Genomic DNA, 22,238 nt, shown 5'->3' with positions numbered 1-22,238 from the left:
CTAATTATTCATTTATGCTTTTATTTCACTAAAATCCTTCCATCTGCTTTTAAATTTTTTTTCTTTTTCTAACTTCTTTAATGTGTAATTCAATTAATCTCACCCTTTCTGATTTATTATAGGTATATTTGGATTATGTATCTTAATCTGAGAACTACTTTAGACATTGTGGTCCAATCTGAGAGCACTGTTTTTCAGTAGGTAAATCCTATTGTTCAGCCCAATTTTGTTTGTTGGTATAACGAATCTATTTGGTCTTAGGACTCCCAGCATATTTCCTGTTGTGCATCCTGTTTTTGTTGCTTTATTGTCTTTTGACCCTTCATCATGTGGTCCTGATTTCATTTGTACCGTTTTAGATGTGTTACTTTTGTTCCAGAGTGTAACAAAGGGAGGGAGTCTCCCAAAGGGTTTTCAGGAAGCTAAGGATAATCCTGATATTCTTAATCTTGATAGTCCATAATACCTGGAAGGTGAGAGTTTAAGCTGCAAAGAAGCATGATGGCAGGCCAGTGGCTATAAATGTTCAGAGGACGTTTTTACCTTTCCACTTAGTGCCAAGATTTTAGATGGATGATTCCCTTATCGTTTATCTCAGTTCACTTTGTACCTCTACAACAGAATACCTGAGACTGGTAATTTATGAAGCATAGAAGTTTATTTCTTACTATTCTGGAGGCTAGGAAGTCCAAGATCAAGACACTAGTATTTGGAATGGTGAGGGCCTTCTTGCCATGTCCTCACATAGCAGAAGGCAGAAGGGCAAGCTAATAAGCTAATGAGCTAACTGAACACTTCCTGAATCTTCTTTTAAAAGGGCATTAATCCATTAATGAGGGAGCAGCCCTTGTGACCTAACCACCTCTTAAAGACCCCACATCTTAATACTAGCACATTGGCAACATCTGAAATTTGGAAGGGACACATTCAAACCATAGCACTGTCCCTTGGGCAGAGGTGGGTTTTTTTTTTATATACTTTAAGTTCTAGGGTACATGTGCACAACGTGCAGGTTTGTTACATATGTACACATGTGCCATGTTGGTGTGCTGCACCCATTAACTCGTCATTTACATTAGGTATATCTCCTAATGCTATCCCTCCCCCCTCCCCCCTCCCCCCACCCCACAACAGGCCCCAGTGTGTGGTGTGCCCCTTCCTGTGTCCAAGTGTTCTCATCGTTCAATTCTCACCTATGAATGAGAACATGTGGTGTTTGGTTTTCTGTTCTTGCAATAGTTTGCTGAGAATGATGGTTTCCAGCTGCATCCATGTCCCTACAAAGGACATGAACTCATCTTTTTTTATGGCTGCATAGTATTCCATGGTGTGTATGTGCCACATTTTCTTAATCCAGTCTATCATTGATGGACATTGGGGTTGGTTCCAAGTCTTTGCTGTTGTGAATAGTGTTGCAATAAACATATGTATGCATGTGTCTTTATAGCAGCATGATTTATAATCCTTTGGGTATATACCCAGTAACGGGATGGCTGGGTCAAATGGTATTTCTAGTTCTAGATCCTTGAGGAATTGCCCCACTGTCTTCAACAATGGTTGAACTAGTTTACAATCCCACCAACAGTGTAAAAGTGTTCCTATTTCTCCACATCCTCTCCAGCACCTGTTGTTTCCTGACTTTTTAATGATCGCCATTCTAACTGGTGTGAGATGGTATCTCATTGTGGCATTTCTCTGATGGCCAGTGATGATGAGCATTTTTGCATGTGTCTGTTGGCTGCATAAATGTCTTCTTTTAAGAAGTGTCTGTTCATATCCTTCACCCACTTTTTGATGGGGTTGTTTTTTTCTTGTAAATTTGTTTGAGTTCTTTGTAGATTCTGGATATTAGCCCTTTGTCAGATGAGTAGATTGCAAAAATTTTCTCCCATTGTGTAGGTTGCCTGTTCACTCTGATGGTAGTTTCTTTTGCTGTACAGAAGCTCTTTAGTTTAATTAGATCCCATTTGTCAATTTTGGCTTTTGTTGCCATTGCTTTTGGTGTTTTAGACAAGAAGTCCTTGCCCATGCCTATGTCCTGAATGGTATTGCCTAGGTTTTTTTCTAGGGTTTTTATGGTTTTAGGTCTAACATTTAAGTCTTTAATCCATCTTGAATTAATTTTCATATAAGGTGTAAGGAAGGGATCCAGTTTCAGCTTTCTACATATGGCAAATTTTCCCAGCACCATTTATTAAATAGGGAATCCTTTCCCCATTTCTTGTTTTTGTCAGGTTTGTCAAAGATCAGATGGTTGTACATGCATGGTATTATTTCTGAGGGCTCTATTCTGTTCCATTGGTCTGTATCTCTGCTTTGGTACCAGTACCATGCTGTTTTGGTTACAGTAGCCTTGTAGTATAGTTTGAAGTCAGGTAGTGTGATGCCTCCAGTTTTGTTCTTTTGGCTTAGGATTGTCATGGCAATGCGGGCTCTTTTTTGGTTCCATATGAACTTTAAAGTAGCTTTTTCCAATTCTGTGAAGAAAGTCATTGGTAGCTTAATGGAGATGGCATTGAATCTATAAATTACCTTAGGCAGTATGGCCATTTTCACGATATTGATTCTTCCTAAACATGAGCATGGAATGTTCTTCCATTTGTGTGTCCTCTTTTATTTCACTGAGCAGTGGTTTGTAGTTCTCCTTGAAGAGGTCCTTTACGTCCCTTGTAAGCTGGATTCCTAGGAATTTTATTCTCTTTGAAGCAATTGTGAGTGGGAGTTCACTCATGATTTGGCCGTTTGTCAGTTATTGGTGTATAAACATGCTTGTAATTTTTGCACATTGATTTTGTATCCTGAGACTTTGCTGAAGTTGCTTATCAGCTTAAGGAGATTTTGGGCTGAGATGATGGGGTTTTCTAAATATACAATCATGTCATCTGCAAACAGGGACAATTTGACTTCTTCTTTTCCTAACTGAATACCCTTGATTTCTTTCTCTTGCCTGATTGCCCTAGCCAGAACTTCCAACACTATGTTGAATAGGAATGGCGAAAGAGAGCATCCCTGTTTTGTGCCAGTTTTCAAAGGGAATGCTTCCAGGTTTTGCCCATTCAGTATGATATTGGCTGTGGGTTTGTCATAAATAGCACTTATTATTTTGAGATACGTTCCATCAATACCGAATTTATTGAGAGTTTTTAGCATGAAAGGCTGTTGAATTTTGTCAAAGGCCTTTTCTGCATCTATGGAGATAATCATGTGGTTTTTGTCTTTGGTTCTGTTTATATGATGGATTACGTTTATTGATTTGCATATGTTGAACCAGCCTTGTATCCCAGGGATGAAGCTCACTTGACCATGGTGGATAAGCTTTTTGATGTGCTGCTGGATTCGGTTTGCCAGTATTTTACTGAGGATTTTTGCATCGATGTTCATCAGGGATATTGGTCTAAAATTCTCTTTTTTTGTTGTATCTCTGCCGGGCTTTGGTATCAGGATGATGTTGGCCTCATAAAATGAGTTAGGGAGGATTCCCTCTTTTTCTATTGATTGGAATGGTTTCAGAAGGAATGGTACCAGCTCCTCCTTGTACCTCTGGTAGAATTCAGCTGTGAATCCGTCTGGTCCTGGACTTTTTTTGGTTGCTAGGCTATTAATTATTGCCTCAATTTCAGAGCCTGTTATTGGTCTATTCAGGGATTCAACTTCTTCCTGGTTTAGTCTTGGGAGAGTGTATGTGTCCAGGAATTTATCCATTTCTTCTAGATTTTCTGGTTTCTTTGCATAGAGGTGTTTATAGTATTCTCTGATGGTAGTTTGTATTTCTGTGTAGTTGGTGGTGATATCCCCTTTATCATTTTTTATTGTGTCTATTTGATTCTTCTCTCTTTTCTTCTTTGTTAGTCTTGCGGTCTATCAATTTTGTTGATCTTTTCAAAAAACCAGGTCCTGGATTCATTGATTTTTTGAAGGTTTTTTTTGCGTCCCTATCTCCTTCAGTTCTGCTCTGATCTTAGTTATTTCTTGCCTTCTGCTAGCTTTTGAATGTGTTTGCTCTTGCTTCTCTCGTTCTTTTAGTTGTGATGTTAGGGTGTCAATTTTAGATCTTTCTTGCTTTCTCTTGTGGGCATTTAGTGCTATAAATTTCCCTCTACACACTGCTTTAAATGTGTCCCAGAGATTCTGGTATGTTGTATCTTTGTTCTCATTGGATTCAAAGAACATCTTTATTTCTGCCTTCATTTCGTTATGTACCCAGTAGTCATTCAGGAGCAGGTTGTTCAGTTTCCATGTAGTTGAGCGGTTTTGAGTGAGTTTCTTAGTCCTGAGCTCTAGTTTGATTGCACTGTGGTCTGAGAGACAGTTTGTTATAATTTCTGTTCTTTTAAATTTGCTGAGGAGTGCTTTACTTCCAACTATGTGGTCAATTTTGGAATAAGTGCTATGTGGCGCTGAAAAGAATGTATATTCTGTTGATTTGGGGTGGAGAGTTCTGTAGATGTCTATTAGGTCGGGCAGAGGTGGTTTTATTTCAAGCTCATTCTTTCACTGAAATTGAAGCCATTTTTGTTCCCAGATTTATGTCAACAGTCTTTACTCACTTTGAGCAGTCCATGTTCTTGAGAATTGCAACTTCAGTAATCTTGGTTTGGCAGATACTCTCCAAGTGAAGGGGTAGCAATAGTGGATGCGTTTGTGTACTCCCCAAATTCATATTCTGAAACCTAATTACCAAAGTGATGATATTAGAAGGTGGGGCCTTTGGGAGGTGATTTGATCTCATGGGTTCTGCCCTCATGAATGAGATTAGTGACCTAATAATAGAAGCCTGACGGAGCTCGTTTGCCTCTTCCACCATGTGAGGATACAGCAAGGAGATGCCATCAATGATAAATGGGCCCTCACCAGACACCAAATGTGCTGGCACTTTGATATTGGACTTGTCAGCCTCTAGAGTTGTAATAAAGAAATTTCTGTTGTTTATAAGTTGCCCAATTTATGGTATCTTTGTTATAGCAGCCTGAGTAGACTCAGACAGTGGAGTGTCTGTTTTGTTGAGGTTGCTGTGGCTGAGCTTCTGCTGTCTGATTTCCTGTGAAGTCAGTGCTTTGCAGCAAACCACAGGAACAGTGAAGAATTTCCTAAAAATCTCCCATGGTGTGGATGGGCATTGTTTTTTTGTTTGCTTTTTTGTTTTTGAGATGGAGTCTCGCTCTGTCGCCTAGGCTGGAGTGCAGTGGCACGATCTTGGCTCACTGCAAGGTCTGCGTCTTGGGTTCACGCCATACTCCTGCCTCAGCCTCCTGAGTAGCTGAGACTACAGGTGCCCGCCACCACACCTGGCTAATTTCTTTTTGTATTTTTAGTAGAGACGGGATTTCACCATGTTAGTCAGGATGGTCTCGATCTCCTGACCTCGTGATCCACCCGCCTCGGCCTCCCAAAGTGTTGGGATTACAGGCGTGAGCCACTGCACCCAGCCAGATGTTGTTTTTTCATGTTCAGCAAACCTTTGCTGAGCATGTACTGCATGGCAGACACTATTTTGAAGTTTGTTTGTGTTTTGTTTTTGTTTTTTGTTTGTTTGTTTGTTTGTTTTTAAGATGGAGTCTCGCTCTGTTGCCAGGCTGGAAAGATCTCGGCTCATCACAACCTCTGCCTTCCGGGTTCAAGCGATTCTCCTGCCTCAGCCTCTGGCGTAGCTGGGACTACGGATGCACGCCACCATGCCTGGTAAATTTTTTTGTATTTTAGTAGAGACGGGGGTTTCACCATGTTGGCCAGGATGGTCTCGATCTCCTGACCTCATGATCCGCCCACCTCTGCCTCCCAAAGTGCTGGGATTACAGACATGGGCCACCGCGCCCAGCCTATTTTGAGTATTCTACAGTGAACAAAGCAGAAAAAATAGCTCCTGCTTTGTGGGGACATAGGTAATAAAAAGGTGATATATAGATAGTTATACGTTTTTGTTGTGTGCGTGTGTGTGTCTGTGTGTATAAGTATTCATCCTCTGATGATGGTATGGATGAAAGTAAATCAAGATAGGAGAACAAGGAATCACTTGTGGATATGGGGTGGGTAGGGAAGGTCTCAATGATAGGGTGCCATTTGAGCAGAGATCCGAAGGAAGTGAGGGAGGATTTGAAGTAGGGCATGCCAGGCAGAGGGAATAGCAAGTACAAAAGCCTTGAGCCAGAGGAATAGCTGCCGTCATGCTTCTTCGCAGCCTGAAGTCACATCTCCAGTGTATCAGCAAAACACCTCAAGGATTTACTTGAAATGGTCCCAGGTTGTAGTGACCCAAGATGCCTGAGAGAAGTAAACATAAATCTACTTTTGGTGTAAGCCACCTTTCAACCCACAGATAAAATTTCAAAATATAGGAACCCACAGTGGAAAAAATCATAGCGCACACAAGAAAACAAGACACAAAACACTATTAGCAAGACTCATAAGAAACAACAGTCAAACTGTTGTTATTAGATACTGAAGTTATTAGACATAGATTGTTTAGTATAGGCTGGGTGTGGTGGCTCACACCTGTAATCCCAGCAATTTGGGAGGCCAAGGTGGGAGGCCAAGAGTTCAAGACCAGATTGGATAACATAATGAGACCCCATCTCTATGAAAAATAGAAAAGTTAGCCAGGCCTGGTGGTATGCACCTGTAGTCCTAGCTACTCAGGAGGCTGAGGTGGGAGGATTGCTTGAACCTGGGAAGTTAAGGCTGCAGTGAGCCATGGTTGCACCATTGCACTCCAGCCTGGGTGACAGAGTAAGACTATGTCTCAAAAAAAAATTACACATTTAAAGTAACAAAAGAAGGTGTGCTTGTTTGCTAGGGCTGCCATAATAAAGTACCATAGACTGAGTTGTTTAAAAGATAGAAATGTATTATCTCACAGTTCTGGAAGCCAGAAGTCCTAAATCAAGGTGTTGGAAGGGTTAGCTTTTTCTGAGGCTTTTAGGGAATGACCACTCTGCCACTAGCAGAGTAGTCATTGAAAGAGAATAGAGACCAGAAAGAGAACCAAACACAAGTGAGAATTTACTAACATAAGTGATGATATGATTTGGCTGTGTTCCCACCCAAATCTCATCTTTAAGTGTAGTTCACATAATTCCCATGTGTCGTGGGAGGGACCTGGTGGGAGGTAATTGAATCATGGGGCTGGTTACCTCCATGCTGTTCTCATGATAGTGAGTTCTCATGAGATCTGATGGTTTTATAAGGGGCTTTCCCCTCCTTCACACTGCACTCCTCCTTGCTGCTGCCATGCGAAGAAGGATGTGTTTGCTTTCCCTTCTGCCATGATTGTAAGTTTCCTGAGGCCTTCCCAGCACTGCAGAGTCAACTGAACCTCTTTCCTTTATAAATGACCCAATCTTGGGTATTTCTTCATAGCAGTGTGAGAACGGACTAATACAGTGACATTTCATGTAGCTGGAAGAAAGATAGATTATTCAATACTGAGTAGTCATCAGAAAAAAATATATAGTTGGACCCTTATCCACTGGACCTTCTACCTATTTCATACCATACATGAAATAAATTCCAGATGTAACAAAAATGTAAACATTTAAAAAATCCAGAAACTACAGAAGTTGTAATGTAGCAGGACGAACCGCAGACAAAACTCTTAAGACACCGGGTTAAAGAAGTAAGGAGGCTTTATTGGCCAGGAGCTTTGGCAGACTTATGTCTTAAGAGCCGAGCTCCTCAAAAAAGAAGTTACTGGCCCTTTTAAGGGTTTACAACTCTAAAGGGTCCACGTGAAAGGGTCATGATAGATCAGGCAAGCATGGAGAACATGACTGGAGGCTACATGCATCAGCTAACAGAACAGAAAGTTTTCCAGTGCTTTCTTATACAATGTCTGGAATTTACAGATGACACAAGTAGTTTAGGTTAGAGGTTGATATTATTATTATTATTATTATTATCATTATGAGGGTCATAAATGAGCTGCCGAGGGAGGGGTTTCTTCTGAGGCTTCACATCCTCTCTTGTCTACCTCGGGTGGCCTAGAGGTGTGTGCATCTTGCAGAGATGCAAATGCTGTGGTCTCAGGAGTGGGGAGGCTCGCTCTCTGGCGAGGAGAAGGCACCACCGAGATCACTGGTGCCATCTCCTGCCATGGGTCTTCTGGTGTTGGGTCAGACAGAACTTTAGGAATTGATTTATTTCGTCAGGTGGAGTCGGATCTTTCCTTGGCTATCTGTCTCTATACTACTAGCACTGCTGCTGCCTGCCTTCTTAGCCACTGTGGGGGGTCTAGTACTAACTGTAACTAAGTGTCTATATACCGGAACTGGTCTATGTGTCCTGGCTTTCTAGTTACTTTGTGCCATGCCTTTGAAACAAGAGACATATCTAGGCTTCTTTCTGACTGCTAACCTGCTCCTAATGCTGGCCAATTTATCTTACACAAAGTTCTAAGTTTTTTTTTGGTGTCATAGTAACTTTATAGTCTTTATCAAATCTTTTCTTGAAAATTTTTAGCATAGTCCTTAGTGGAGTGGGCTTACTTTGTGTCTGACCCATTTTCCCTTGAGACAAAACAACATTTACACTACAAGAAGGAGAGGGTAAAAGGTCACTTACTTGTCTAATTTACACTGAATTAAAATTAAAACTAAAGCTAAAGTGTCGTTAAAGGCACGACTGTTCGTCAAGCAATTCAAGTCAAGTCAAAATCAAAACGGAAACTAAAGTGCTGATAAAGGCACGCTGTGGGTGATCAGGCCAGGCTTCTACTCTATGGAGTGTGCAAGTTCCTAGGACCGGTCTTACCATATTCCAGATGTCTGGACTTCAAGCGCCAGTTCTTTCCTGGTGTTCAACCACTGCGTTGATCTTCCGCGGGGGGCCTGCCGTGCACTGCTGTAATGAGGCGTTCCACTGGGGCAAATGCCTACCCAGGAGTGCTCTTAGGATCCGCCTCACTCGTGCTGGCCAGAGTCCCCCACAGGGATGCTCCACAGGGCAGGCCTAAGTTGGCTGCCTCGACCATCCGTTAATCACCTCGATTCCCGGTCAGGGAACCAAGAAATGTAGCAGGACGAACCACAGACAAAACTCCTCATACACCAGGTTAAAGAAGTAAGGAGGCTTTATTTGGCTGGGAGCTTCAGCAGACTTACGTCTTAAGAGCTGAGCTCCTCAAAAAAGAAATTATTGGCCCTTTTAAGGGCTTACAACTCTAAAGGGTCCATGTGAAAGGGTCGTGATAGATCAGGCAAGCGTGCAGATGTGATCATTATTTTTTTTAACCACCAAGGCCAGGTGGTGGTGCCAAGGTTGTCTGGCCATTTATCTTCTGTTTCTTTCCAACTTCTTGTTTTCTCCCTTTCCTTTTGTCTTATAAACTAGGCAAGACAAGGGGAGAGGAAGGCAGTAGGAGAAGTGATGGTCTCCTTCCTTAGTAAAAGAAGAAACCTTACATAAAAAGTTCCACATGACAAAAATTTAAACCTAACATATTGAAATTGTAAAAGTAATAAGAGAAACACAAGATAAACAAGATAATTTTTTGCTTATAAATTCTTTGTGGGGAAACCCTTTTAAAGCATTACAGAAAATCTAGGTTTCGTAAGAGAGAAGATTGGTAGGTTTTGCTTTATAAACTTTTTTTCAAATTATGCTGAAATCTACCATGAACAAAGCAAATTGCAGGACACAATATATAGCAGAATTTTTTTTTTGTCAAGGAAAATACAGAATATAATGAACAGCACGCTCATTTTACACAAAATGACTCACAGATAGACGGGATTATATGTTTAGTAAATAAAGTCTGTTAGGGTCTATTTCAAACCAGATAATCGTGGTCAGGTTGAGTTGGGAGTCAAAAGTTAGATTATAGAGGATTTTCCTTGTCCATTTATAGAGGCTTTTCCTTTCCTGATGTTTACATATTTATGCTGTTTACATATTTTGCTCCACATGTAGATCATATTTGTAGGGAGAAAAAACAATAAAGACTTTTCTAGTAGAAGAGTGTAGGAGAAGGAATTTGCCTTGAGTTGGGCATAAACTCACAAAGAGAGACAACAGCAAAGAAGCCATAGAAAACCAGGAAATCCCACTCTCTGCTCTGCAAGCATCTACCAGAAAAATTTTAAAACAGTTTCATCGGGAGAATCCTGAGCTGAAAATCACTACTGACCTTTAGAAAGAACCAACAATAACATTTCTTAGGCCTAAGTGTCTGGGTTTTTTTGTTTTGTTTTTTGAGATGGAGCCTCGCTCTGTTGCCCAGACTGGAGTGCAGTGACTCAACCTTGGCTCATGACTCAACCTTGGCTCACTGCAACCTCCACCTCCCAGGTTCAAGTGATTCTCCTACCTCAGCCTCCTGAGTAGCTGGTATTACAAGCACACGCCACCACACCCGGCTAATTTTTTGTATTTTTAATAGAGATGGGGTTTCACCATGTAGGCCAGGCTGGTCTCAAGCTCCTGACCTCAGGTGATCTGCCTGCCTCAGTCTCCCAAAGTGCTGGGATTACAGGTGTGAGTCACCACACTCGGCCTGGAAATTTTTACTTCCTAAGAAGTTGATCTATTTTTTCTTTATGGAGAATGAAATCATGTAGCTGATGATGTGTGCCCTTTTCGCAGACAAATGTGCAGTTTATACAGAAGTAAGGTCATATGAGCTATGAATTTCTCTCTGTTTTTTTTTCTTTTTTCTTTTTTCTTTTTTTTTTTTTTTTTTTTTTTTTGAGACAAGGTCTCACTCTGTCACCCAGACTGGAGTGCAGTGGTATAATCTCAGCTCACTGCAACTTCCACCTCCCAAGTTCAAGCAATTGTCCTGTCTCAGCCTCCTGAGTAGCTGGGTTTATAGGTGCCTACTACCATGCTCAGCTAACTTTTATATTTTTAGTAGACACAGGGCTTCACCATGTTGGCCAGGCTGGTCTTGAACTTGTTGGCTGGGCTGGTCTCGAACTTACTAATCTCTATTCTCTCTAAATTTCTCTGATGCCGGTTATTCAATTATTTTTCTTTTTCTATTTTGTTTGTTGTGTGGAAAACCTAGTGGGGAATACTATGTTGGGGGTCCCCTAAACCACTCTCAGACTTGATATTTCACTAGAAGAACTCACAGAACTCAGAAGAATGGTTCTATTCATGGTTATGGTTTATTATAGATAAAGATACAGGTTAAACCAGCAAAGAAAAAATGTGCATAGAGCAGAGTTCAGGAGAAACCAGGTAGAAGCTTCAGGTTATCCTTTCTGAGTAGAGTCACGTGAATAGCACTTAATTTTCCCAGCAATGGTATGTGACAACACATATAAAGTATAGCCAACCAGGGAAACTCACCTGAGTCTTGATGTCTAGGGTTTTCTATTGAGAACCAGTTCTGTAGGCATGGAATGCATATGACTTGACCTTAGCCATTTAAACCCCAGCTCGCCAGAGGTCAGACTGATACAGTGTGACCCAAAGTCCAAGCATACAAAAATAGGCATTCACACAGATCACATTGTTAGCATAAACTATTTATCTTGCCCCAAGGCTTCAGGTATACAAAGACACTCTAATCAGGCAAGATATTCCAAGGGCTCAGAGATTATTTCTTAGGAGTTGATCCAGGCTCAACTCTAAGGACATTTGGAATGTGTAGGGTTTGGGCAGCCCAGGCCTGCTGAGTTAACACTTTACTGCATAGTCCACTCTTCTGGCCCTTGGCCTAGGCTTCCTTACAGCAAAATGATAAAATTTGTTTGAGCATCTACATTTAGTATAGTATTTAACACAGCATATACCAGGCACAGCGGTAATATCAGTTTGCATATTCCTAACATTTGAAAAAACCAGTGTAGGGTAGGGGTAGATTTAAAGAAACAACCAATCCACCTTACAAAACCATTACATTTCATAGTAATTTGATTATTTATTTATTTATTTTGAGACACAGTCTTGCTCTATTACCCAAACTGGAGTGCAGTGGCACGATCTTGGTTCACTGCAACCTCTGCGTCCTGGACTCAAGTGATCCATCCGCCTCAGCCTCCCAAAGTGCTGGGGTTACAGGCGTGAGCCACTGTGCCCGGCCAAATTTGATTATTCATTTACCCTCTTGATCTACTGCTATTTGTACCTTATGATAAATTAGTACAGAACTATTTAGGATAAACATTAGCTAATGGCTAGGTAAATCTAATTCTTCCTCGGACTAGTGATCCCCCATCAGTATCGCATTCTTAATAAGCTTTAACTCAATCTTCCAATAAATTTGATTATTAATATCTGTATTATCACATGAGTTATTTATATAAGGCAAATTAATCTTGCTAACAATGTCAGTGTTACACCTTATCACAGTATGGTCAGAGTATGGTTCATTTCATGTCAGTAAGAATTATAGAGGTATTTGCTGCCTTCCTAACAGAATCAGCACTTGTGCATATACCAGATATTATTCCTGACGAGTATTATTACAATTAACTATAACTCGATTATGGGTTATTTCTGAGTTCTAAGACAATTGAGGACAAAACCCATCATCTATCTCAATCCACAGGCTTGTACTGAGACTGATTTCCATTATGTGCTGTTATAAATTAGGGCCCATCTCCCTTCTATGGGGAAGACACAGGTGTCCTTATGGCCATTTCAGCCTCCATCTGTATTAAAACAGTCAAGAAGCCTTGCTGGGTCTGGGTACAAACCCTTTCCCAATACTGGATCCTAGCATTACCCAGCATTGTTTGTTGAGTCTGCCTGCCCCACTTCACTAAGGCCTTGTTATCTTTCCAGGCTGACACCCATCCTTTGTCTTTCGCCTGGAAGAGAATCTCTCTAGTCTACTTATGCTAGTTAATACATCTTTTCCGCTGAATGCTGCTTCTCCTTAAAAGCAAATTCAACTTGTCCCACGATGCCTAGACCAGCACCTATCTCCCCTAAAGCCCTTTTCTGTTCCATGGTCAATGTTGTTTAATCCACTATGCATGTTGTTGCCATTGTGCACTGCTGACCTGAGTGCAGTTAGGACACATATTGTGTATCCCAAAATGTTGGGACCCCCATAACAGGGTTAGATGAGTGGTAAATCTAGAGGTAATTTAGTCTGAGTATGACATAAAGTCTCACATAACCTTCCTCATCTCAGGGTGGGGCATTTCCCTAGGGAATCTGAGCCTACCACCTGATGTTTACTGCTTTAATCCCATCTGAAACCCATTGTTTTTTCTATTCTGGTTAATATTAGGTTGGTGCAAAAGTAACTGCGGTTTTTACCATTACTTTTAATGTAATGTAAAACTGCAATTACTTTTGCATCAACCTGATAACTTTCTGTCCACAAAACAAGGGTGATATACATTTGTGCATGGCTAACTGTAGCATGTCAGACATGCTGCCGCTATATTTTGCCTCTTAAAACCAGGGACCTTTCTAAGCACTCTATCATTAAGGTCTGTAGTTACACAATAATCAGTCCGCTGGGAATTTTACACCACACAGTCTGATGGCCTGGCAGGGTGTAGCTCCTAGAAACTACTTCCCAAATGATATCTCTCTTTTTTTTTTTTTTTTTTTTTTTTGAGACAGAATCTCGCTCTGTTGCCCAGGCTGGAGTGCAGTGGTGGTGATCTCAGCTCACTGCAACCTCCACCTCCCGGGTTCAAGTGATTCTCCTGCCTCAACACTCCTGAGTAGCTGGGATTACAGGCACCTGCCAGATGCCAGGCTAATTTTTGTATTTTTAGTAGAGACAGGGTTTCTCCATGTTAGCCAGGCTGGTCTTGAACTCCTGACTTCAAGTGATCCACCCCTGTCAGCCTCCCAAAGTGCTGGGACTACAGGCGTGAGCCACCGTGCCTGGCCCCAAATGATATACTTTTGACAAGAGTCTAAAGATAATGTCATGTATAGTTTCACTCAGTCATCAACAATTGATCCAGTTCATCATCAAATGATGTACCCAAAATGTCTCCCAGAATGATGTTACCCAGGTTTGCAGGCTTCCATTCAACCTTGTCAGGTTCCAAAAGGAGAGGTAGTTTCAGCAGACATATGGCCTCACCTTTCAGGGATCTGGCATAATTGTGCTAGGAGACAATATCATTCTCTTGATCTGAGCCTCTCTTGAGGCACCGGTGTAATACTGGATTTCCCCATTGCATAAACCATTTATTCATTCATTTCCTCTCAACTACCATTTCTTCTTCTCTCCATTTGTCAATTATTTATATCCAAACTTTTTTGCCTTTGGAAGGGATGTTAGGTTCAGTCACTGTACTGACTCGGATTTCTGTCAGTAATGCCAGTCTAGCAAGTGCCTCCCCCTCAGTCCATTCCCATTCATATGGGGGTAGGGTTACATAGGTACAGAACTACTGAGCTATTAATATTTTGCCACTAGGTAATACAGCCGTATTCACTGTCAACTCCAATTTTGCCAGAGATGTAGGAGATTTGAGGGATTTGGGGGCCGATGGAGGCATGATATTATCATGAGGTGGCGGTAGCATACACAGCTTTAGTGGGTGGTGCATCAACAGGCTCGTATGTGGCAGAAGTCCCTCACAGCAGGAATATGTACAGAGGTTACTGAGAAGGGAAGGAAGGCAAGGCATTCTTAGGGGAGATGGGGGTCAGAGAGGGGACATACATGTCTAGATGATGTTGCTCAGCCCGCAATGTGGAGTTCTTGGGTCAGAGAGCTCAGAAGGGCAGCAGAGGCTTGGGGTCTTTATGGCCCAGGGTTTACCTATTGTCAACAGATGTGGGGTGAGATTTTGTGGAGTATGCAAAACAGGCAGGATGTAAATTGCTTAAAAATCTGCCTCTTTGGTCTAGTTTAAAAAATAATTGAGGCTGGGCACAGCGGCTCACGTCTGTAATCCCAGCACTTTGGGAGGCGGAGGAGGGCGGATCACGAGGTCAAGAGATCAAGACCATCCCGGCCAACATGGTGAAACCTCATCTCTACTAAAAATACAAAAATTAGCTGGGCATGGTGGTGAGTGCCTGTAGTCCCAGCTACTCGGGAGGCTGAAGCAGGAGAATCGCTTGAACCCGGGAGGCAGAGGTTGCAGTAAGCCGAGATCGAGCTACTGCACTCCAGCCTGGTGACAGAGCAAGACTCTGTCTCAAAGAAAAAACAATAAAATAAAAATAATTGGATGTGCAAATATTTAAGTTTGGCACTGGTGGGCCTTTGAACTCAGCCTGCAGGGAAGAAATAACCTGGGCGTTAATACATAGATGTTGGGAAAAGGACTTGTGGGTTGCCTGCATAAACTGGCCATTGTGTATCTGTTTGTACAGGCACCTTAGCCCTTTTTCCAACACATAGAGGCCATGTTTGGCTCATTTATATATGAGAAAACCATCCTGGGCCGGCGCGGTGGCTCATACCTGTAATCCCAGCACTTTGAGAGCATTGCTTGAGGCCAGGAATTTGAGACCAGCTTCAGTGACATAGGTGCAGTGAACTACGATTGTGCCACTGCACTCCAGCCTGGGTGACAGAGAGACCATGTCTCAATAAATAACTAAATACATAAAAATAAAAATCCATGCCCTGGACCCAGATGGCTTTATAATCTTAGTTGCATGTTATTTCATAATACCTGATTTTTGTGTCAGTGATAAAGCAACCTATGAGACTCATATAAGATTCTTGGTCTTACAGTCCACAAACTAAGATTTCAAAGCCCGTTTGCAGCCAGTCCGCCCTTTCAGTTGGGGAAAGCCAGGAGAAAAGATCAGAAAGGGAGAAGACTGTGATTTGTTTGTCCCTTTGGTGCACGTGGCTAGCTGTAAGCCTTGGAGAGTGTCATCTACCCTGATCAAGGGTTCACAGTTGTCTATTGCTTACCCTCTGCTTGTCCTTAAACCCGAACACAAAGAACCAGAGCATGCCCCCCTTGCTTGTCCAGCTTCCATTGCATAGATTGTTTATCTCTGCTTGCCTCCTCCTTCCTCTATAAAAGAAAAACCTTTTTCTGTTTGGCTTTGAGAATCTTGCAGACCTTATAGTTACAGCATTCTCCCTACTGCAATCATCCTCCTCTCCATATTTCAATAGTCTTTTTCTCTCCCTTGTAATAACCCTTTTAAATAAAAGTCTCTCCTTACTAAATCCTGATTTGTGTTTCTTTGAGTACTAATGGTGCCGTGACTCAGACGGAGTGCTGGCTGTCCCTCGGAACCTGTGTCTTCACCCAGGTATTCATGCTGGCTTCCTGGACCCTTTGTGTCTTTTTCTGCCTGGAAAAGTAGGAATCCATGGTGGTGAGTCATACTTCCTAATCTAATCCAGTGCTTTGGACGTTTATCTTTTGTAATGTGGTAATCAGGAGTTACGTTTATTCTTCCTGGCAAAGTGACTTCTTTATCCCTTTCTGTGAAGCCTCTGCTGTTTTTTTATTGGCTTTCTAAACTGGGGGATTATGCATAAGAATTTTCTTGGCATCTCAAACATGGGGATTGTGTGTGGGAATTTCCTCATCTCCTCAATCACTGGTGATTGCATGGGGCAGGGGGTCCACTTGACTCCACCCCAGAAATTGTCCGTGGGAGTTCTCTGGGATTTCTGCCGTGGAGATTATATGAAGTGTTCCCTTGGCTCTTCAATCTTGGCTTAACTATCTGTTAATCCCGCGGGGAACTCATTCTCTCAGATGCCTTCCCTCCTCTTCTTTCCTGTTTACTACATGCCTTGCCGCTGGGGCACTGATTCAGTCTAATGTATTCATAAATGGCCAAAAAATTACCAGAGGGAATTTGGAACTTCAGTAGCCTATTTAGGGAACTTGAGATCTCCCCAAATTAGCTCATCTAAGACCTTTCCCTTTCCATGGCCTCTACTCCTCCTTTCTTGCCTTAACACCTTTGATCTTCCCTTCAGTTTCCTTGGATCCTTTGATGTGTCCCCATTCATACACCTACCTCCTCCATATCTCTGTCTACCCCTGCCAGACCTTTCCCTTCTCAAACCAGTACCTCAACTCCCTATAGGCATTAGAGCTTTAGTCCTTCTGCCACCACTGAGGGACTCAGGGACTCCAAAAGCAAGCATCAAAGACTGAAAAAGCTAACTGGAAACATACTGGATATTTTAGCTACTCAGATGGTCTTTGGAGATACCCAGATGGCTGCCAGGTGTCTGTTCAGTCCCTCACCAAACATTTGGTCCACAACATCCATCAGATTACACATCAGTGCAAAGAAAATCTTAAAAGTCTCCTCCAGGCTGGGCGCGGTGTCTCACACCTGTAATCCCAGCACTCTGGGAGGCCGAGGCGGGCAGATCATGAGGTCAGGAGATTGAGACCATCCTGGCTAACACAGTGAAACCCTGTCTCTACCAAAAAATACAAAAAATTAGCCAGGCGTAGTGGCGGGCACCTGTAGCCTCAGCTACTCTGGAGGCTGAGGCAGGAGAATGGCGTGAATCCGGGAGGCGGAGCTTGCAGTGAGCCGAGATCGCGCCACTGCACTCCAGCACTCCAGCCTGGGCGACAGAGCGAGACTCCGTCTCAAAAAAAAAAAAAAAAAAAAAAGTCTCCTCCACAAATATTGATGGGAAGCTTTAGCCCTCATATTGAATAGGTAAACCTCAACTTGTCCCATCTGCCAGAAACAGAATTCTGATAAAAATACAAAGTGGGGCAAAGACAAGAGCCAACTCTGTTGTATTGACTAGTGAGTTTTGTATTTCTGTGTTTATGCCTGAATCGTGGCTAAAATTTTAGAATGAAAACTGTAAGATCTTTGTTTGCATCTGTCTGTATGTTTATGTATTTATTTTATGCATATGTGATATTTCTCTACCTCTGGATGATACTGTCAAATAAATTTGTAGAATTCCTTAAAAACCCTAAAACTCTCAGAAAAAAAATCTGAACATCTAATACTTCCAGTGTAGGAGAAAAAGTATTCTCTAAAACCTAACATAAATGTTTTAAAAATTCAAGTTACAGCTGGGCTTGGTGCCTCACACCTGCAATCCCAGCACTTTGGGAGGCTGAGGCGGGCGGATCACCTGAGGTCAGGTGTTCAAGACCAGCCTGGTCAACATGGTGAAACTCTGTCTTTACTAAAAATACAAAATTAGCCAGGCATGGTGGTGCATGCCTATAATCCCAGGTACTCTGGAGGCTGAGGCAGGAGAATCGCTTGAACCCAGGAGGCAGAAGTGGTGGTGAGCCAAGAGCACACCATTGCACTCCAGCCTGGGCAATAAGAATGAAGTTCATCTCAAAGAAAAAAAAAATTCAAGTTACATAATTTAGGTAAATCTTTGGCAAACAAAATTAGCTTAATATTGTTGGTTTAATAAAAATAGCTATGTTTTATGAGTTATTACCATTAAGTATAACAGAAGTATACACTTTTATTCTACTTGGTATGTTCTTCCTAAATGTATACAGGTTTACTAGTCAAATAAGCCAATATTGTATCTACTAGATTATGAGATATATATTCATAAGCTTTGCTAGCCTGCTCTATGATAGACTATTCACAGTTATCTACTTCCTAGTTTTCTCTGCAAAGCAAAAGTCATTTGTGGTTAAAATTATAATCAATATATGTAAGTGAAACTACTAGAAGCAATGGGGCAAAGATAAACAACTTTGTATGTAAGATATGCTAAGTATGTTTTCTCAACATTTTTTACAATTAAATCTTCAAGCACACAGAAGATACAAAGAATTATTCGGTAAGCACCCATATACCCTACACCCAGACTGTGACATGTTGTTAACCTTGCTTTATCTCATCTTTTTTCATCTATCCATGTATCTGTCCATCAATCCATTTACAGTTTTAAGTAAAATTTTATACAGTGAAATGTACAAATCTCAAGTGTATCATTCAAAGAATTTTGACAAATGTAAACCCCTATCAAAACATTAAACATGACCATCACCCCAGACAGTTCCTTCATGCTCTTTCCTTATCAATCCCTGCTGCCACCCCCTCCAGAGGCAAGCATTGTCCTGACTTTTCTCACCATAGATTAGTTTAGCCTCTTCTAGAAACTTCACATAAATTGAGCCGTGCTGAGCTGGCTTGTGCCAGTTCGCTGGGGCCAGCTGTTACCAGCACACCACTGATTGCAACCCAGGATTTTGTACTTCAAGGCTGATCCCCTTCTGCTGCCAGACAGGAATGTGTTGTGCTAAAGTCTTCCAACACAGTTTTACTTGATCCTCATAGGAATCTCATGTAAATGAGCCCTGGCCTCATTTTACAGATGGTGAAGGAGAGTCCCAGAGAGGGTAAAACTTTAGGTCATTGGAGATTGAGTTTTTCCATCAGTTTAAGCTTTATTGTTTGTTTGTTTTAGGTTTCGTTTTGTCTTTTACAGATAGGGTCTCACTATATTGCTCAAGCTGGTCTTAAACTCCTGGCGCTTTGACCTCCCAAAGTGCTGGGATTACAGGCATAAGCCACTATGCCCAGTTTAGCAAGCTTTAATTTTAATAGTCCATTAGGTCGGTCTATCATTACAGGGGCGATAGATGATAAGAATATTCTGTTCTAATATTTGGTCTTTGACCCCAGTTTCTGATACAAGGCTCTTAAGACCGTTGTAGTTTCTCGTGTGATAGAAGTGTCTGACACAGAGCCTCTAAATCCCTTGGAATTTCCTGGGTGAAGAAGCATCTTTTGCTCTAATGAGGTGACCTCTTAATGGCCTCCTGGATAGCCTCAGGATGGGAGCTGGTTGCCAGGGGAATCAATCATGTGATTAGAAGGTTGGGACCTCCAGCCCCATCCCTCAACTCTGGGGTTGAAGGTTGAATTGATCATCAATGGCTAATGACATAATCAATCACATCTAGGTAATGAAGCCTCTATAAAAACCCAAAAGGACAGGGTTTGGGGAGCTTCCAGATAGCTGGAAATGTGTAGGTTCTTGGAGCGTGGTGCCCTGGAGGCGGCATGGGAACTCCATGCCCCTTCCCTCATGCCTTGCTCTATGCATCTTCACCATCTGGCTGTTCATCTTCATCCTTCATTATGTCCCTTATTAATAAGCCAGTAAACATAAGTAAAGTGCTTGCCTGGGTTCTGTGAGCTGCTCTAGCAAATTAATTGAACCTCAAGGGGATTGTGGGAATCCTGACTTATAGCCAGTTAGTCAGAAGTACAGGTCTCAATATGTGATCGTGACTGGCATCTCAAGTGGGAGACAGTCTTGTGAGACTGAGTCCTCAACTTGTGGGAGTTCACTCTATCTCCAGGTAGGTAGTCAGTAGTGAATTGAATTAGAGGACACCCAACTCTTCATACCTGTGCTTTATGTTGACTTTTTCATATCCTTAGTTATTTAAAAGAATCAAGTTTTTCCACTTTTTAAAGAGCTAAGATATTTTTTGACAACCATGTTACGTCCTATATTTACTTTAAAATCACTTTAGTTAAATGGTAGCCCAGTATTGTTTATCAGTGACCTATGATCCTATTTAACCACATTTTCAAGTATCCTGACGATTTTTGACAGTTTGCCTTCCCCAAATCTAATCTTTTTTCTTTTCTCTTTTTTTTTTTTTTTTTTTTTTTTTTTTTTTTTTTTTTGAGACGGAGTCTCGATCTGTCACCCAGGCTGGAGTGCAGTGGCTCCATCTCGGGTCACTGCAACCTCTGCCTCCCGGGTTCAAGCGATTCTCGTGCCTCAGCCTCCCGAGTAGCTGGGATTATAGGTATGTGTCACCATGCCTGGTTAATTTTTGTATGTTTTAAGTAGAGATGGGTTTTCACCATGTTGGCCAGTCTGGTCTCAAACTCCTGACCTCAAGTGGTCCACTAGCTTCGGCCTCCCAAAGTGCTGGGGTTATAGACATGAGCCACTGCACCCAGCTCCAAATCTAACATGAAATGATATGTTTTATACCTAAACCTGCCTTTGAGATTTTCCAGAGAGTCCCAAGGAAATCACAAAAGGATTTGTTCTTTCACTTTTTAAAAGGAGGTACTAAAATAATTAGATTTAGTTAATATTATATAAAGTATATGGGAAGTGTTATAAAAAAAAAAAAAAACACTTAGCCTTCCCTAGATTAACAGGGCAAGTGTTTTGCACATGGACAATTCCATCAGCTCTTTTTAAGTGGCTGAGGGACCCATTTCACCAGTAAAGTAATCTAAGAAATCCAAGTCGTTCTTCCTGTATCACAAAAATATGTTGTCCTTGTTATCTCTCCAGATCATCCTTTGTCATCTCTCTCTCCTGTAATGATAGACAGACCTAATGGACTATTAAAATTAAAACTTCCTAAAGTGAGTATGGTGGCTCACGCCTGTAATCCTAGCACTTTGGGAGGCCAAGGCAGGAGGATCACTTGAGGCCAGGAGTTCAAGACCAGCCTGGGCAACAAAGCAAGATCCTAACTCTACAAAAAAATTTTTTTAAATAGCTGGGTGTGGTGGCACACGCCTATGGTCCCAGCTACTTGGGAGGCTGAGGTGGGAGGATTGCTTGAGTCCAGGAATTTGAGACCTGCCTGAGCAACATAGTGAGATCCTATCTGTAAAAAACAAAACCAAACCAAAACAAAACAAACAATTAAGCTTACTAAACTGATGGAAAGACTCAATATGCAATGGCCTAAAGTTTTACCCTTAGCCCTGATTGCCTTCTGATCCTCTCCTGCCAGATCACACCAACTATACCTATATACAATAATAACTGGCAAGCCCCTTGAGAATTCCCTATTCTATTTAGGCTTTCAAATATCCTTACCTGGTCAATTCAGACATTCTAAATTACTTCAAAATATTTATCAATTATACTCAAACTTACCTTCAATAGGTTGAGGCTGATTTTCCTCCAATTTTCCTATCCAAACCATTGTACAACCTAGAAATTGGAGACCTCGTTCTCTAAAGTCAACATCACCAGAAAACTAATCTTAAACCCTGTTAAAAGGGCGTCTGCATTGTCCTCTGTACATCACTAACACTGCTGCCAAAACCTGGGAGGTCTAACCCTGGATTGATGTTTCTCAACTGAAAATATATTAAAAGCTACTCTAAGTGGAAATCTGCCCCAACCAGAGACTTTAAACTGAGACTCTCTCGAGAGTCCCCAAGAAACAGTGTCTCGAAGTAGACAGCTCTCCCAAGAACTTCAGACCAAGTAGGTGACATCATGAGGTGGTCAATTTCCACCCAAGATGCTGGAACATTACCCTGCAGGATTCCTTTGCCAACGCCCTATTCTTAACCTTTTTACTGTCCTTTGCTATGCTCTCTTTTTTCTCCATCCCCTCCAGCATCACCTTCACTCTCTGTATAACTTCCTCCATTGC

General features: G+C 41.7%; 1 protein-coding gene across 6 annotated transcripts in view; it reads left to right on the top strand.

Moving 5' to 3' along the window:
* Positions 1-122: 122 nt before the first annotated feature.
* The window catches only part of ZNF182 (zinc finger protein 182), an 82,751-nt gene continuing 60,635 nt past the window's right edge, over positions 123-22,238 (top strand). For 2 of the 6 annotated variants that reach the window (XM_077988649.1, XM_077988641.1), the window contains exons 1-3: positions 123-197; positions 16,102-16,209; positions 18,614-18,640. The gene's annotated coding sequence lies outside the window, so the exon portion shown is untranslated. Of the gene's footprint in view, positions 198-16,101; positions 16,237-18,613; positions 18,641-20,508; positions 20,631-22,238 lie in introns of those variants that run through there. The other 4 variants (XM_077988652.1, XM_077988657.1, XM_077988647.1 and 1 more) reach the window with 3 other exon arrangements.

Source organism: Macaca mulatta, chromosome X (assembly GCF_049350105.2).
Source record: "Macaca mulatta isolate MMU2019108-1 chromosome X, T2T-MMU8v2.0, whole genome shotgun sequence".
NCBI lineage: Eukaryota > Metazoa > Chordata > Mammalia > Primates > Cercopithecidae > Macaca > Macaca mulatta.
This window is presented reverse-complemented; position numbering and strand designations above follow the sequence as displayed.